Here is a 17,879-nt window from a genome sequence, read left to right as displayed (position 1 = left end):
AGCAAGACTGTTAAGATGATGTGACTTCTCAGGCTTTGCAACAGTGTTTTACCCAACAGATCCTTCCTGCAGCACACAGCCAGTTTTTTGTCAGAACAAATGTTGTTGCTTGTCTGGGTTTTGCACCCCAGTGCTTGAGGTGCCCAAAGATGTAAGGTTGAGTCCAGGGTCCAGCTACATTAATCAGGACAACATCAGGATGTTTTTATACTTATGTGTGCTGCACAAGCCTTCTTGGTAATGCAAAATTACTGCCTCACACCTGCATCTGCAACACTGTGCAGCCTGTAAGAACATCCAATACACTACATCAAAAGTACAGAAACTTAATGCCAGAAGACTAAAATGCTCTTTATACAGCAGCACTGGGAGGAATGCCAGAGCCTACTTGAGTTCATTTGCAGTCCAACTGTTGCATATGGGGTAGGATACCACATCTGAGATCTCATCTCAGGCAGCACTCAGTGCGGCTGTGCTGTGTGATTGTCGCATACAGTAATTCTGTCTATGAGGAGAAGTTATACAAAGGCATGTTTCCTCCACCAAACTGAACGAGAATCCAATAACTCAATAAGTCAAGGATCCAGGATAAACAAAAGGTAGATTTACTAAGGATGAGGTGCTAGTTGGGACCACAAACAACCTCAGGGTATCTCTCAGGAAGACAATGTAGAGACAAAAAGAGACAAAAAACATCTTTACAATGCAATTATAAGGAAAATACAACTAACAAAATATTATCTACAAAATAATACACATAAGAACTAAACCAATTGTAGAACCATCACTGATGCTCCTATATGGCACATCAATTTACTCTCACAAAACAAAACAAAACATACTATCCCTGCTCTATTTCCCAGCATGCCTTAAATATGACCTAGGATGTTCCAAACCAAACATACAAATTAACATACAAATAACACAATAAATGAAAATAATCCATATCTACATTACAGAGAGCTTACATTATGCATATACAGAAAAGTATAAAGGAGAGTAGTACAATACATTATAGACATTTTTATCAGGTTAAAGTGATTCATTCCCCCCCTCTGGTAATTGCAAATGGTGCATTCCTCTGGCCAGGCTGCAGGCCTATAAATGTGCTGCCCTGAGGTCTCTACAGCATAAACAAAAACTGGACCACTAGTTGTGTAAGGTAAGTTACAAGCTATTTATCACTACAAGTACTCTGTTATAGTGATTAGATTGTTGTGGCAGTGGTCTGTATAACATCAAGTGTTTGAACCCCATTGCAGGCTAGTCATGTTATCTAGTGCAATATATTATTTCTACAGAAAGAGATTTTAGTTACTCAACACATTTAATTTATAATTAGTTGTATTGGTTAAAGCACTACAGTACATGGACAATCTCATGAAAGCCCCCTGTTACTCCTCAGTAGATTTAGCTTTTCAAAGTATTGTGCATGTACACTGAGGCAATTTCACTTGTGAAATAAATTAAATTATATTTCAGGCATTTAAGATCACAGACTTAAAAAGATTATAACATAATGTGTATATGCTTCCTTGGTGTTTTCTTCAAGCTTGGTTGTCATTCAAAGAATCTTGCCCACAGTCCTTTCCAGCTTTCAACCCAGTCTAAGCATGTCAACAACCCTAGCCATTTCAGAAACCTTTATTGATAAGTTATGCTTTCATTACAGGTCAATCTGTTCTGTGCAAAGACTGGATTTTAACATAATTGAGAAATTTCACATGATGGTAAAATACAAGGTGTATTAAATATGGTTATTACTACAAATATGTTCATGCAGAAGAAATGTTCAACAATGTGATATTACAGCTTATAAAAAATGTATGCTTTGCACACATTCATAATTGAAACTCAAAAATGTCATTGCTTAAAAATTTAAATACATCTATCACAGGCTCATGCTACCTTTTTCTGTAGTGACAATCTTTGTGAAGCTGCAAGGGAGATTCCTTTGGCTGTTTCATCATCTTAAGGATTGACAATAGAGGATTGCAATGAACAGGAATGTGTTTCTGTTCTTCCTATAAATTGGCAACCACTATTTAACATTAGAGCACAGCTCTAATCTGATAATCTGCATTATCTGAGTATCTGATAATGCAAACTTTCTCTTGTGGAACCTGAGTTAAAATCTGGACAAATAGATGGCTTAATATGTTAATACACATTTCATTTTATAGTGCCAACACATCTTACATAAGCAGATATAGAAAATAATTTTGATATGCAGAATTCCCACAGTAACCAAGTTTATTGATCAGCAATACTTGATTTTTCACTGCTGATAAGGATGCATAAGGAAACAAAGTATAGCAACCTTTACAATTCTTAGTTCACTTGATCAATTTCTGCATACACAACAAGTAATTTCTGTTATTATTTTGTTCCATTTTTCCTGAACTTCATTATTTTAGAAACAAAAGTAGGAAGATCAAATAATTTATATTTTGTACCATGAGAGTGTGGGTGTGAGCACGTGAAACATCATGGCAACCAGCCAAACCTCTACTCAACCTCTTAATCCACTGGTTGCCTGGATGACATGATTGGGGTGAAGATCAATTCCACCTGTGTGCACTTAAACCATTACTCACCTTTTATCAGCAGGTTATTTAAGATCAGCTTCCACAATATATTTCTATACAGTCATAGTTTCATCTCTTGTGTTGGAGTTCCCTTGCTTTTTGATGGTTAGATAGTTTTCACTGGCTTCGTTACTACCCTTGCTCTGACTGTATCTGGATTAGCCCCTGTGCCTCTCTGCTCTCTTGTGCTTTGGCCCAGCCTGCTTTGACTTGTCTCTGGACTGCCTTTTGTTTTTATACCTGGTTTACTGCCATAACTACCCCTTCAGATCCCTCTTTGTGCCTTTGCCCTGTGATTTTCCAGCTTGGAAAATTGTCTACAGTTTTGGATTGTTTCATGATTTGCTTGCCTGAAATTGCAGTTGGATTCAGCCTTCAGTGTCTGACTGCTTTATTCACTCCCTGAATTAATATGAATGAATGAAGACATTACAGAAAATTAGGTGGTTATATTTTAAGATTCTCTTCCTCTAAGATGCGGTTGATTCAAATGGATTGTAGAAGGATGCAATGTTCTAGCAAGTAATTAAAAATAGAACAGTGCCCATTATGTTACAGAGGAACACATATACAGTTTATCTCTAGAGAGAGTGACATAATGTTTTGCTTCATTTTCATATTTGTGTGCATGTGTATGTGCATACATTACTTTTCTTTTCAGCAGTTTTTATTTTAAAAATCAAGAATGGCCAATTGTTATTCACCTCTGCATTCCGTACTCACCTATGATAACAGTAAACACTCAGTGGCCCTCAGTGACGTCTGTCATATTCTCTGTAGGGATCTGAAATCCAAATATCGACCAGGCCGGAGCCTTTTTTTGGCTTCTAATTTCTAAATGCAGCCTCATAACAGACCTCTGGTTTTGGATGTTGGTCAGAAATGGAGACAATTAAATATACAATAGTTGTTCCAGGAGTACATTAATAAAATTAATGACCTTAAGCTGTGATAACATGTTCTGTGTAAAAGTACAACATTCACAAGAAATGAAATAAGGAATTATATATATATATTAAATGGAGGGGGACGAATTTTGTTTTGGCCCCTATTATTAAAGAATGCTCAAAGAGATAAGTACTTTTAAGAATTAAGAACTTAAGTTTGTAAGAAAGAAACAGTGGACCATAACGAAGACTAGAAACTTCTCGGAGAAATAATTTAGCTGTTTCTTTGTGTAAGTCAGTATTTGCTTGACAGTCGTTGAACTATTTCCAGAAAGCCTGTCTCTTCCTTCGTACTTTCATAAAAATGATTTTTGTTTTAATAGGCTTTTTCCAGTGACAAGTTTGTCTGCAGCAGGATTCTCCTGAGAATACAGCACAATACATATTAAAGGCTAAAGACTTCTCAGCCAGTTGGTCTCAGATCTAATCAGTACAGCAGGAAGTCCAACCAACCTTGTCATTCCTCATGTCTAAATAGAAAAACACTTTTGCCTGTAAATGGACTAGGTTTGCGTCAATTTGTAGATAAGCTTTTGTTACTAACCCTTCAGGAATCCAAAAGAAAAGCAACTTTATCTTCACTAGATTATGGCAGCCTCAGAATGCTTTGCTTACAAACTCCCTCATCAGGTGATCATCCCAGGTTGATAATGGTAACAGCATTACATGAGCTGATTTTTAATGAAGGGACATGGAGCAGGATAACATACTCATATGAGATGTAGTTCTTTTAAGGGAAGTGCAGATATAGAAAATGTTTTTCCACATTTAAAGGGCATAATAAAAGAAGGCTAAAGTTAGACCAAATCCATAATGTAGAGATTTCCCTTCTGTACTGTTAAGCTTTTGTATGAGTGCACAAGATAGCATTGTACCACTCTTCCTGAAGCTCTCAGAATGCACTAAGCTTGAATCACACAGACTATTTTGTTTGATTTTTTTTTTTCTAAAACATAATTTCAAGTTCCTTCTTCAGGCATTGTTATATTCCAGGTGATGGCTTTACATTCAGTTGATTATGGCAAAGGCACATCAATAGGCTTATTTTACTATAATCCATTCATCTATTTTCTGGCTGCTTCATCCAAAGAAGGTTGTAGAGGAGCTGGAGCCTATCCCAACAAGCAACAGGCTCAAGACGGGATACAGCATGGATGGGATACTGGCCTATTGCAGGGCACATAAACACATTTGAACCCAGGGCCCTAGAGCTTTTTGCCATTGTGCTGTCCCTTCATTATAATTATACCTGAAGAAACCATAGCAGTGTTATTTAAGTACCTCACATAAATATGAACAGTACACCCCATTAGATTCCCAATATATTTGTTATCCAACCCACTGATTGAGTATTTTAATTAAAAAATATTTCAAAAGACTTAACAGGAGAGCTTTCTAAACATTCTTCCTTGAGTGTAAAGTTTCTTATTTTTTTGATTTACAAGGTCTTTCTGTGACCATACAAATAAGTGTAGCTACAGGTGTGTCTTCTCTTACAAAAAAAATGAATTTCTAAGGTTGAGCAATAGCTTACAAGCAAGGATGAAGCAAAATGATCTCTAGGACCTACTGTATATCTTTTCATTGTTTACATTAGTGTTTTCAGTGGCAGTGATATTTATCGATTGTGTCACAACAATGCGCCATCACACAGATGATAAATACAGAGAAACCAGGGAATTAGCCCGAATTATAGTGCAAGAGATGTATGCTAGTCCTTTGGTTTGCTTTGATATCTAATATGGCTAAAAATGGCAAACTCGGACAGGAGTTTTAGTGATCTGATAATACAGGCGAGAGTGAAGCAATCCATTAGTCAACTCTCTTACCAGAAAAACAAGACAGCCAGCCGTTGTGTCACCTTTGCATTACCAAGCTCATAGAAATGGGTGAAAATACTCAGGGGACATACAGTAAAAGCTCTTGTTTCCTTTATAGATTAATATGGTTTACAATAGCCTAATTAAGATTAATTGCAACATTTAAGCCTCTCTTCAGGGTATAAATCAATTCTGACAGGGTCCTTATTTAGTCCTGGGACAGGAAGGAACAGAATGTGTGAACTTCCATGCATGAGGCTGCAATCTTGGCAAATCATGAGTGGCCACAACGTGTTCCATTAGCGACAGCATTAGCCCATTTTGAGAGCTTTGAGTCTTCAGAGTATTGGTGAGGATCCAATATTTTGTCAACAGAGTAATCTCTTGAGGTTTTTTTCTCCATAAGCTGACAAACCATGTGACAATGACAAAATACCATGTGTAAGAGCATGCTGAAAAAAAATTAGCATGACAAATCATCACAAGTTTCATAATTCCCATAATTTTAAAATTATTCACCCAAAGTGTGGGTGAGGAGCTGTCTGAGGTCACATTTTATCATTTCCAGCAAAAATGTCAGAAAAACGTGGTATACAGTACCTCTCATCACTACTAAACACATACACTCACCACCAGACTATAGCATATTCATTAAGTTTTAAACGTATTTACAAAGATGTGTAACACTCGAGTCCTGTTTTTTTAAATAGCTATTGCTTTAGTCATGACTCATTCAGACCTTTGAATGACTTCTGGTTTTTACAGTGTGTAAAGCCACACTGGTTTCAAGAATTAAGCAGTTTCTCCTGTGTGCACAAGGCTAATTCTATAGCAGGGATTAAGATATTGTAACTTTACAATTACATGAACACATTTATTCAGTGGTTAACTATCCCACAGTGCTTGGGGCCCTGGGTTCAATTCCAGACCTGGGGTGCTGTCTGCACTTGTATGTTGTCTCCATGTTTACATGGGTTTCCTCCAGGTGCTCCAGTGTCCTCCCACAGTCCGAAAACTGGTAGGTTAATGTGTTTCTGAAGAAAAGGGCCTTGGTGTGAATGCATGCATGTCTGTGGGCCCTGCAAGGAGTGGCGTCCCATCCAGGGTCTATCCCACCTTTGCATGAGGGGAGAAGGGATATCAAGGTTTTATCCTGTGGGGGGATCGTTACCACTCATGGGATAAAGGAAGAGGTTAAAATGGAGTCCTATAGTTCAAAACTTTGGTTCCCAAGACCAAAAGAATTCCATTAGAGCTTGCTTCAGTAAAGAATGACACCCTTAATGTTTTGCATGGGGAGGGGTCTTGAGAACAATGGGAGTTATTGTTGATAGTGCTAGGTTACCTACAGTATGGTGGGATGGAGCATGTTTTGCTTGTAAAAAGCAGCTGGCCATGTATACAGGGGTTTGTTGTGTGAATAGTTTTGTCTGATATAGTTTATGGTTGCTGTAGAGGCAGATGTTCTCCAGGGGAATGTACATGCAGACACAATTAAGGCAATGCCATTGAGAGAGGAGTGATGTTTCCTGGAGTCAAGGCACCTACTACTGCATAAAGACCATCATGACTCGGTCTCGGGTATTGAGTCTCCTGATCACATTGGTCTTATGGACGAAGGGTGGCTCTGTGGCTAAGGCTCTGCGCCTGTGACCGGAAGGTTGCCGGTTCAAATCCCGCGGCCGGCAGAGGAATCCTACTCCGTTGGGCCCCTGAGCAAGGCCCTTAACCCCAACTGCTCCAGGGGCGCCGTACAATGGCAGACCCTGCGCTCTGACCCCAAGCTTCTCTCCCTGTCTCTGTGTCTGTGTCTCCCTGGAGAAAAGCTGGGGTATGCGAAAAGACGCATTCCTAATGCAAGAAATTGTATAGGGCTAATAAAGAAACGTTACATGCAAGGCCATCAAGATGGCCATCAATGGATGCCAGCACAGTCGAGCCAGACCCTTTGAACATGGTGTGGGCTCTGCTGCTGACAACACGCTTGAGAGTTTCCTAGTAATGGTGCAGTCAAGGTCAGGGTAACGCTTTGGAGATGCAAAACTGTCGCCTGGCATCTTTAATGCTGATGGCAGATGCTCAAGCTTGGCCTTGCCGCTTAAGCAATATTTTCCTGAAATAGGAAAGTTGGTTGGAATAAGGCAGCCGAAAAAAAAACAGTAGAGAAGATATTGGCAAAAGTGAATTAGGCCATGTAACCTGGCAGGGAGAGGGGAGGAAATTTCAACTTTCAAGTGGGTTTAAGGTCAGATTGCTGCAATAATCACATAGAGGGTGGAGGTAGAACTATTTTAAAGCAAAGCGGTCTCATTAATTCTAAGGCTGGAAAAAGGGCTCAGAGTAACTTTTTGCATCCTGGATCAGAACAAGGGCTGGTTCTGATCCAGGATGCAAGAAGTTGCTCTGAGCCCTTTGGGCTAATGTGGCTTCTTCTCTGCATGATGGATTTGGTCTAACATTTTCAAATGACGTCATGTGTGAGGCACCTCCCTATTGGTCATGAGTGACTTTGACTTTTGACTTTTTAAGCATGAATTAAACTGTTTAAAACTGAGTAAACACAGAATTTACATCAATCACTATCTATACAAAAAAGCAGAAAAGTAAAATACATTTTTACATATCAATAAAATTTATTACTTTCATTATAATGCCTAATACTAGCACTAGGCAGAAGATTGTTTTTCAAACAAATGGTTTTGGCTTTTAAGCAGGTAAGTTTGCCATTCCTCAGTAACCTGTTTGAGCATTCAGAAAGCACTTCATGCAATGGTTGCTGAGAATCATGCATGTCGTTCACCATCTGTACTGCTGCTTCTTGTTCTCTTCTACTTTGTAGTGATGGAAGCAGTGGCTTGACTGCTCCACCTTTTAGTGATTTTCAATGTGATTTTAGTGATTTTTCCAAAGTCCCTTTTTTATTTTATCCAACTTCATACCCCCTACTAGAATGACTCCACCATATTCAAGACAAGGCCTGACCAAGTGTATAAATGGTAACCAAGTCCTCTGTAGGTAGACCATGTCTGGCTAAGAGAAAATAAAGCTGTTTTGAGGCTTCTCCCACTGACTGCTCTACATGTACTGTATGTCGCTGCTGAGGTTGGAATCTGAATGGAACCCAAGGTACTTGTTAGTAGTGACCACAGGTACTGTCTGTCCTTCTAAAATAAGAGGAGGGTCCCTGGAAAAACAAATCCTGATCTCCACAGACTTTCTGTTCAGCATCATGTCATTTGATATGGGCCCCCTTGTCTAGCAGCTTGGCTTTCATGTCCATGTACATGCTTTCCATATTGAAAGGGAACTGACGGTCATCGACAGGAGTCTTAGGGTTGTAGGACGTACCTATATCTATAACACTAACATTTCCAAAGTATGATTCTTGAATGTTATCCTTTTTGTAATATAAAATGATTCACTTCTTGGTTGCCCATAGTTTTTAATGGCAGCTTAACGCCTATTCTGTGTTCTTTCATTTATTGGGTTTTTTAAAAAAATACTTAAATATTAAGCTTGGTATACTGTACCTACTGTATAAATTGTTAACACAGTAGGTATAACATTGGATAAAACAATCATTTGCATCCAATTTGTCTTTTGTTATATCAGGAGAATACAGAAGTCTGAAGGAGTAATTCTGCGATCAAGTCTATAAATCTTTCAAAATCTTTATTTTTTTCATAATGTGCATGCATGATGAATACAGACAACTGTATGTCTGTCAAATGTGTGTAGTTTGAGAACAAAGGCAAGCCGACAGAGTTTACAGCCGTATTTCACAAAAGACTATCAGAATGAAAAAAGAAACCTGGAAGCAATTCCCTATTTTTGGTACAATTTAGCCTCTTTTAACCGGAAGAGGTGTTAGTGGGGCCAGCAGGGGGCGCTCACCCTGTAGTCTGCGTGGGTCCTAATGCTCCAGTATAGTGACGGGGACACTCCTATAGTTTCATGGCTTCATCACTCTGTTCTCCTCCCCAGTGTTAGCTGGTGTGTGGTGAGTGTACTGGGAGTCCCTATTATCTGTCAATTGCTGTGAGTGGAGTGTCCAGAAAAGGGCTATATACAGTAAGTGCAAGGAATTATTAAATAAACTACCTGTCTTTGGACTGTGAGAGGAAACTGGAGCACCCAGCTCCCATTCTTGTGTCCTTGTGAAGGATTTCGGAGCTTTTTGAGCATTTTGTGATTTAGTGCAAGTCCTTGAATGTGTAGAGGACTGATGTCTCCCCCCCCCCAGGAAGTGCCAAGGAATGCCTGGCAGAGAATTTAGTCTGATGGTTGCATCTTCAGCTGAGAGAAGCTTCAGAAGAGGAGCCTCAGAGAATCCTAGTGCAAGTCCCAAAGCCAAGAACTGTGATGGTAATTGTTCTGTAAGCCGTGCTTGTGTGATAGTCTTGCAGCACTGCTTTTCTGAACGTTGGACTTCTATTTGGAACGTCATGAAAATGCTTGCCACTTACAAAATTACCTTTTTTTTGGTGGATATCTAATGTCTAACCTTCAAAGCTTTATTTCAGCCTCAGAACTGAGACAACAAGTGGAGAATAAATGATTAATTTCTTAGAATTTAAACAAAGATGTTGACATAAAACTGAAATATCCAGATGGAGATGCACAGGATACTCTAATTGAGAATCGTTTTTGTATGTTACTATCTGAAACCTATAGACCATATATCAAGCTTTTATAAATTAGATCAGTTCTGAGTGATTGTGAATGATGGGGTTTTAGGCTTTAGAATGTGAACAATGCAATGCAATGTATTATCAGTTCATCAGCAAAATCAAAACACAATGACTAAAATGACTCTCTTCCCCTTCCTTGTTCAAATGGAGTCAATCCTGATGTTAATCTCACAGATGATTCTCATGAAATTGCCATTTATACATGTTTGTAAAAGGATCTCACCAAATCATTTTGATTACATAATAGTTTCCTGACATAAAATGAATACAACAGTATCTGGATAACACAAAATCTGGAGTTTAAGCCGCCAATAAAAATAATACTTTTAAGTGGTTTTCCATATAACTCCCTCAACATTAAGAAAACATGTCTGACTCATGTCAAGCATTCATGGGTCACATAATTGCCATAAAGGCTCTCTGTCATTACATGTAGTTGAACGCCATCATTAGCAACAATTGCAATTGTCACAAATGATCATTCATACTTAACTGGTTACATCACCATTTGTTTTTTTTATAGTTCACAGGCCTAATGACTGACCCTGTTTTTACATGCCCACTTAAGCAGTGTCCAGTAAGCTTTTACCCAGCAGAAAAAAAAACATTTTTCATCTACATCTTAAAGTGCTTCACAGCTGACCTCCAATGGAACTAGAAATTCCTCTCTGAAGAGCAAAAAAGAACTTTTCAACCACCAGGAAAAACTCAGTCACAGATTAAAAACCAGCAGTTTGTATGAATGTGTAAATTAGGAAGTAGACCAAGACTTCCTGTAAGATTCTTGATTATAGATACCTTTCACATATAAATAGTTCCATATTTTAAACAGTAACACGGATTTACTGCTTTATTTGTGCCAGTGTGTGCTTGAGAGATCTGTAACTTACGGCTTACAGTGGGTGATGAGTGATGATCAGCATGTTTTTATTGTTATTATTCCAAGAACTGGATTTGCTAGAAAAACTTGTTCTCTCAAATCAGGAATCCAAAGTTCTCAATATCACACTATTCTCAGTATTTGAATCACTGAGAAATCAATCTACAGTATCTCAAAATGCCCTAATAGCTTTGTCAGGTGAGACAATGAGACAAAGGCTCTTAGGATGAAAATAGACTACAAGCACTGTATTATGCATATTGGTCAATTTGGTCAATCAGTTTGTCAATTTCCTTTTTTTCTCATTAAATATCATGGAGATAAGGGATCACGTAACAGATGTTACTTGTATAACTCTGAGAAAAAAAAACAATCTTCAAAATGATTACTTACAAAAACGTCTCCATGCAAAAAAAATGACGAGTCCTGCTCAACTTGCTTAATTTATTTTCAAACAAAATGCAATTGATGTGTGAGGAGTGGACACAGGTGGGATTGGAATACACTAAATATCAAAAACACACCTGCAATGAGCTCTTATTCCTTCTGCAGAAATATAGTGACTTTTCAGGCCAAACCTGAAACTGAATGTATGCAGTTTTGCTGTAGTTTTGAATGAGAAGTGGGCAGGTGCTTAGTCTTTTGACTTAAAGTGCACTTTTTGTACATTTTTCATTATCTGCCCACTGTTTCCTGTAAAACTACACAGACACATTAGCCAAGTCTGCTGTTGCTTTCAGCAAAGCACAAAGAATGTTACTGTACAAGCTTCTAATTGTCACCGATAGTGAGGTCACTTACGAAACTTTTTCCAATGCCATAGTACACTGGAGGAAAGGTCTAATCTGATTTATTACTTTATAGTGCTCAAAGGAAGTGCTGATTACAAGCTGAGACATTGTTAGCTGCTACCAAATACTATTCCCTCATGTTTTGGTAGGGCAATGGGGTCAGTGAATATCAAAATGAAGTTGATCATTTCAAACAGAGGCCTAATCATAGGGACTACCAGAGTTTTGGTTTATTCTGGTTAAACAATCATTTACCAGCTAAGAACGTACTTTAAATATCCTCCACCTTCAACTATAAATGGGCACAGGTGACCAGAAATCCTTGTCTATTTTTTTTCCATATAATGTTATTAACACACAAACAAAACACAGGAAAGGACAGTGAATCACATAACACACCCAGTAACCGTGCTGTATATTTATTCATTGATGTGGTGCACTGCACACTATGCAGGAAATGAGTTCAGCTGGAGAGGGGTGAATACGCAATGAAGGCAGAAGTGGCCTTCAGAAGATAGGATCCTCTGTATTGTGTATATCTTTCTGAGAGCTCTTCCTACTTCAAGCAAGAGCTTTTCAGAACTTGTTGCTTTGAACATCATGCTAATTACCTGTTTAACATGCAGGATGTTATCTTATTAAATAATGCATAACGAGAATTACACTCTAGATGTTTTCTCAGAGTTATTTTTTTATTTGTTGTTTTCCGTAAGTTACTTGTGAAACGAGACCTTCATCCAACCTGCCACAGCTAACCTATATGTCTGTGATATCATGGGGATGGAGTTTGGCTGCAGAGGAATCCAATTAATGTTTTTTAGGTAATAATCCTCACCTAGGTTTGGTTATGAATCCTCTGCATACCCTCTTGTGTCTTTGTCCATAGACCGTTTTCCCCAGAAAAACTCTTCATGCTCTACAACAGCCCTGTGAAATCCAATAATAATGTGATCACCATTTCACTCTGTTCCTTGTCTCTTTTGCCTTAGACATAGGTGCTAGGACTTAGGGTTGTCAAGGAAACGCAACTCGGCAATAAATAATCAATGACACTGTGCTTATTGAAATGACTACTGAATAAAATATGAAGAGTGTCTACATACATGTGAAATTTAATTTCCCTATTACACAGGCTTAGATAGAAGTTTGCGGTCTTTGTAACTTGGTTGCACATTAGTGTATGAAACAATGGAAAGTCACAGGCTTGGTGAATCTATATACGACCCACATTAGAAGTCCACTGAAGTCTCACATCCGGCATTGCTGAGGTATCCAGTCTAGGTCCTGCAGGGTGTTTTGTCTGTGGTTTGTTTTAGCTGAGCTCTAAATGTCCAGTTTTGATGTGATACTTTTGATTGACCTGTTTGTTTCGACTTTTGGTCTAATTTTTCTGCATTCATTCCTGAGTCTAAGAAATACTAAATGTTACTTGTATAAGAGTACAAAAAAAACAGACTTCAAAGAGATTACTTCCAAAAACTTCTTCATGACAAAAAAATAAGCCCTGCTCAACTCGCTTACCTTTCTTTCGAACAAAACACAATTGATGTATGAGGAGTGGACACAGGTGGGAATAGAATATACTGTATATCGAAAACACTCCCGTAATGAGCTCTTATTCTTTCTGCAGAAGTATAGTTACTTTTCAGGCCAAACCTGTAACTGAATGCATGCGGTTCAAAAACTGCAATTTCTCACTAAGATTAACATTCAAAAACCAGAATACGCACCAGTCCCCCTGTTCCAAGTGCGGGGACCACTGTAAAATCACACTAACAGGTGGCAAAGAACTGAGGTAGCTTAAAAGTTGATCTATATCTTGTGCAATTGATTGCCAAAGGTCTGCCACCTAATTTCCAGTACCACAATGCGGTGATGTAATAAAAGCCAAAAATTGTTCAGAGCAAAAGTGAATTTGCTACACAACTAAATCAAAGAAATTGATTGGAAAATACATAATACATATCAATGATGGCAGATAAACCTATGATACTGTAAGGCATTGCATAAATAACCAGGAATGGATGAAAAGGTGGCAGGGAATGTACTGTAGTTGCTAGCATTGGGTTACCAGGGTTCTAACCCTTGATTCTGGACTGCTCTGCCTTAGGTTAGAGTTTGTTGGACAAGTACAGCTCTCCCAGTCTCTGCCCATTCAATCCCAGTCACTTGTGGGCTCTGAGCACATGCTGCGCCCAGCAGATAAATGCCATGAGACTAGGTCCTTTGCTACAGCAGAGTTTTACACTGTCTACATTTCTGAAGGCTGCAGTGCACAGTATTTTCTCTAATTCACTCAGCACTCAGTTCTGTTACAGTACATGTGCAGGGGGTTTCTGTATATGCACTGCTTCCCTCCCATGGTCTGAAAACATGCTATTCTGGTTAATCTGTGTCTTTAAAGATTGCCCTTATATAGTATGTGATTGACTGGTATCCCATGCAGAAGGCAGTCCTGCCTTAAATCTCACACAGATTCAGTTTCTGCATCTAAAAATAAAGCAATTACTGAAAGATGGGCTTTAAAAAACATGTATATTTGCAATTGTGCAGTAATACTGTTTTGAAGATAACATGGGGCTTTCAGCCTGGTGTGAAAGCTGTTTTTTGTTCAGAATTTGAAAGTGGTGACTGCATAAAACACGAATCAGACTTATTATCAATTAACTCTATTGTTTATTACTTTATTAACTCTATTGCATTGGACTGAAGGATGGGAACCTCTTCTTCAATCACTGCAGTGTGCAGCACAACTTGGAAGATGCGCCACAGCCTCACAACACAGCAGGTGGAGACGTGAGAGGGGCTGCTTTAACAATTGAATTGGGGGAGTTTTAGGGAGGCTATATTGTAAAAGCTCTGGTCATGTACAGTATGATGACTACACTTTATAAAGTTTTCAAACACAATGCAGTATAATACAATCTCCAAAAATGTGTGGTGAGCGTACAGAAGCTCCTGTATCAGCTCTCAGTGGGGAGAACAGAGTGATCAAGCCAGTTCAGAGATCGGGAGAACAAGAAGGCCATGATTGGTAAAAACCAGGGGGAAATTTGGCCAGGACACTGGGTTACCTTACTGGTTTTGAGAAATACCCTGTGATTTGTTTTAATGACCAGGACCTTGGTTGTACATCTCAGCTGAAAGAAAGCACCGTTTTACAGCATAGTGTCTCCATCACCATTCTGGGGTGTTTAGACCCACATAGACTGCAGAGCAAGCACCCCCTATTGGCCCCACTAACACCACTTCCTGCAGCAACCTTAGCTTTCCCAGGAGGTCTCCCATCCAGGTACTGACCAGGCTCACACCTGCGGAGTTGTAGTGTAATAGAAACCTTAAGTGTCTCTGTAATCACTGCTGAGAAACGGTTACGGTATGTATTACATCCAAGACGGAATGCTTAAGTAACAGTGGAAAAAAATCCTCAGTTTATGTAATTTATAATATCAAAAAGGAACGAATGTAACTAATGTAAATCTGCAAGTTAATAAGTGTAAATGAAAATATACACGTTTTTATGAAGCATAGTATCCTATGTTAACTTGTTATGAGTAAACAAATATTGGGGTAGTCATTGCAAACTATATGATTTTTTTTCAGGCACATTATGTTTGCTTAAGAACTACGTCAAGCTATTTCTAGAGGGATTTGAGCATATTAACATTTACTCTGTGGTTTTGAAATGTTCTAGACCCGACAGTACTTCTTGTATTATTATTCTATTATTACTTATTTGCTTAATGGGAAGAAATACATCAGCCATTAATTCCATTTCTGCTTTGAAATTCTCCATCTCCCCTTGTGCCGTCATCTCTGTGGCAGTCTCTCAATTAAATGTATTTACTGGGGGAGAGATCAAAGAACCTCACTCTATAACCATTTTTTTGCCCAGCACTGGGGTTTCAAGGTACTGTACATCTTACATCAAAAGTACAAATATTGATTTATGGTTGTCAAAATGCTGAACTTCCAAGAATGAGCTCCGGTTATGATCCCCTGCACTGAGGCTGAACTTGATATTGGGGTAAACTTTGTGATAAATTAAATCAGCCTCGAGAGAGAAAAGGTGATTCAATTGTGATTTCTTCCATGCTGAGACTTTTTTTAGCTTTTCATTTTAGAAATATAGTGCTCTCTTTTCTGCAGTACATCAAAGTCAGCTTTGTTTCTGGGGACAATGAATAGCCTACATCCTTTTCAAAAGAAAAGAGAATAATTCCTAAACACAGCATCCTGCTGTATCCGATTTAGCAACAAAAGATCTCCGCAAGCTTAAACATTCTTAGAGCACTTGTTGTCTAGGCAAAACCCTTCCAATATCTTGATATCATCTAAATGCTTGATAACAGCTTACACATTCTACTGAATGTATTTGAATGGTTGAAAAATTTTGAAGCTGTTAATTTTTCAATATTTTTACTTTACTCAATAAATGTTTATTTAAAGATGTCTTTCACTGTTTCAGTTGGGTTACGGGTTCAAGGATCTTTTCACTAGCCCACTATGACTGGAATTCTTCAGTTGGTAGCACACAGTCTGTTTTATAAATTAACCAAGGGATCCAGAAACATAGAGAGGATTACTGTAGAATGCAGAATTTTTTTTTAGGAAGTGATGTCATGGAAATTGGGTGAGAAGCAGAAGTGAGTGAGACCTAGGTAGCTGAATGGTTTCTGCTCCATTTATGTGGGAACACCAGTGCAGGAGGCGATAATTGAGTAATTGCAATGGCCAATTAGTTTTCACACAGTCATGTTATGGGAAAGGGTGCTAAGGCAACTATCTTGATCTTCACAGCAGATTCCCTTGTTTCACCTATCAGATGTGAAAACAGGGTTTCTTACAGTACATACAGTAATTTTTTAAAGGGCTTTGATTACTGAAATCTCCAATTTTCACGTCTATTACTGCGGGAATGTGTACTGCATAGGTAATTTCAGGGAAACCCGAATCAAGTGATGATAGACCGTAAAGACTGACTTCTATTAAAACTACAGCTTTGTCACACATAATATTACGAGTGTAAAATCAGAAAACTAGTAAAAGAAACAACCAAAGTATAATATGTTTAAGATGTATGGTATTTTTAAGATGTTATAAATAAAGTAAGGAAATTGCTTTGAAATTGACTATTTTTATACTTCTTTATGCATCAGCCTCAGTGGGATTTTTTGGGTTATTTTTAACTGTATATTTCACTAAAATTTTTGCCCTGAATTGCTGCTGCTTGCTTGACTTCATTGAAATTGATATTTCCTTCTTCTGATGCCTTTTTGAGCTGTGATAAACTAATGAAAGTAGCAGTGTGACATGATGGAAACACCTGTTAGACCTAAACCAGAGGATCATCTTTTTGGAAAATAATATCCTAGGAAATCATTAACATGGACTGAGAAGAGGTACAGTATGTCTTAGGTTGCCAACCCCCTTGTTAGATTTAATAAACAACTTAATTGAGTTATTTGAACAAGAAACTACAGTTGTGGATACACATAGGGAATATGATATTGTTCATTTTGAGTTTCAGATGATACACTTCACCTTATGGTGCTAGTTTAAACATTTATGGAGGAAATTAGATTTTAATCTCACACTACTGCTTTCCTATGCATGTATACTTTTGTTTTTTACTTATTATGGATGACTGTTACACATTCAGAATTACTAGGTCCTTACCTTCATCTCCTACAAGCCAGGGCAGTAATTGTTTTCTTGCCTCATCAAACTCAACCCTCCACCAGAAACACACTGCTGTTCCCATGCTGTCTGCACTTTTCTTCAGCTCTCCTGATGCCATTTAACCTTTCAGAAACTCTGAACACCTGTATCAGTTTTGTCCCCTTTCCCTTCCTGACCCTGCTTGCTCTGTTCTCCCTCCTTCCCTCTTTTTTCTTTCTTTCTGGTGGAGCATCTTACCCACTTCACCAACAGCCCCAGCCTATGTTTGTTTTATCTCCCCTCCCACCAGCCCCTCTCTCCCCAATACAACATTTTGCTGTCTCGGCAGGAGCCTCCAGTTGCTGACTTCCTCTCTGTCCCTGGCCACTAAATATTGCAGGCCACTAAAGAGATGCCCCCCCCCTTAACTCCGCGTTGGTTGGTGTCCAACTGGTACAGTGTCTCGACTCTTCCCCCAGCTGCATATCTAGCTGATATCTC

At 38.5% G+C, this 17,879-nt stretch overlaps 1 long non-coding RNA gene across 2 annotated transcripts in view; it reads left to right on the top strand.

Annotated features, from left to right (window-relative positions):
* Positions 1 to 1,143: 1,143 nt before the first annotated feature.
* LOC148655274 (uncharacterized) overlaps positions 1,144 to 17,879 on the top strand; it is a 132,794-nt gene continuing 116,058 nt past the window's right edge. For both annotated transcript variants that reach the window (XR_015941237.1, XR_015941236.1), the window contains exon 1: positions 1,144 to 1,162. This is a non-coding gene — a long non-coding RNA (uncharacterized LOC148655274). The remainder of the gene's footprint in view (positions 1,163 to 17,879) is intronic.

The sequence above is a fragment of the Lepisosteus platostomus genome, chromosome 9 (genome assembly GCF_059453375.1).
Source record: "Lepisosteus platostomus isolate fLepPlt1 chromosome 9, fLepPlt1.hap1, whole genome shotgun sequence".
In the NCBI taxonomy this organism is placed as follows: Eukaryota; Metazoa; Chordata; class Actinopteri; order Semionotiformes; family Lepisosteidae; genus Lepisosteus; species Lepisosteus platostomus.
The sequence above is the reverse complement of the archived record's forward strand: the minus strand, read 5'-3'. Positions and strand labels throughout refer to the sequence as shown.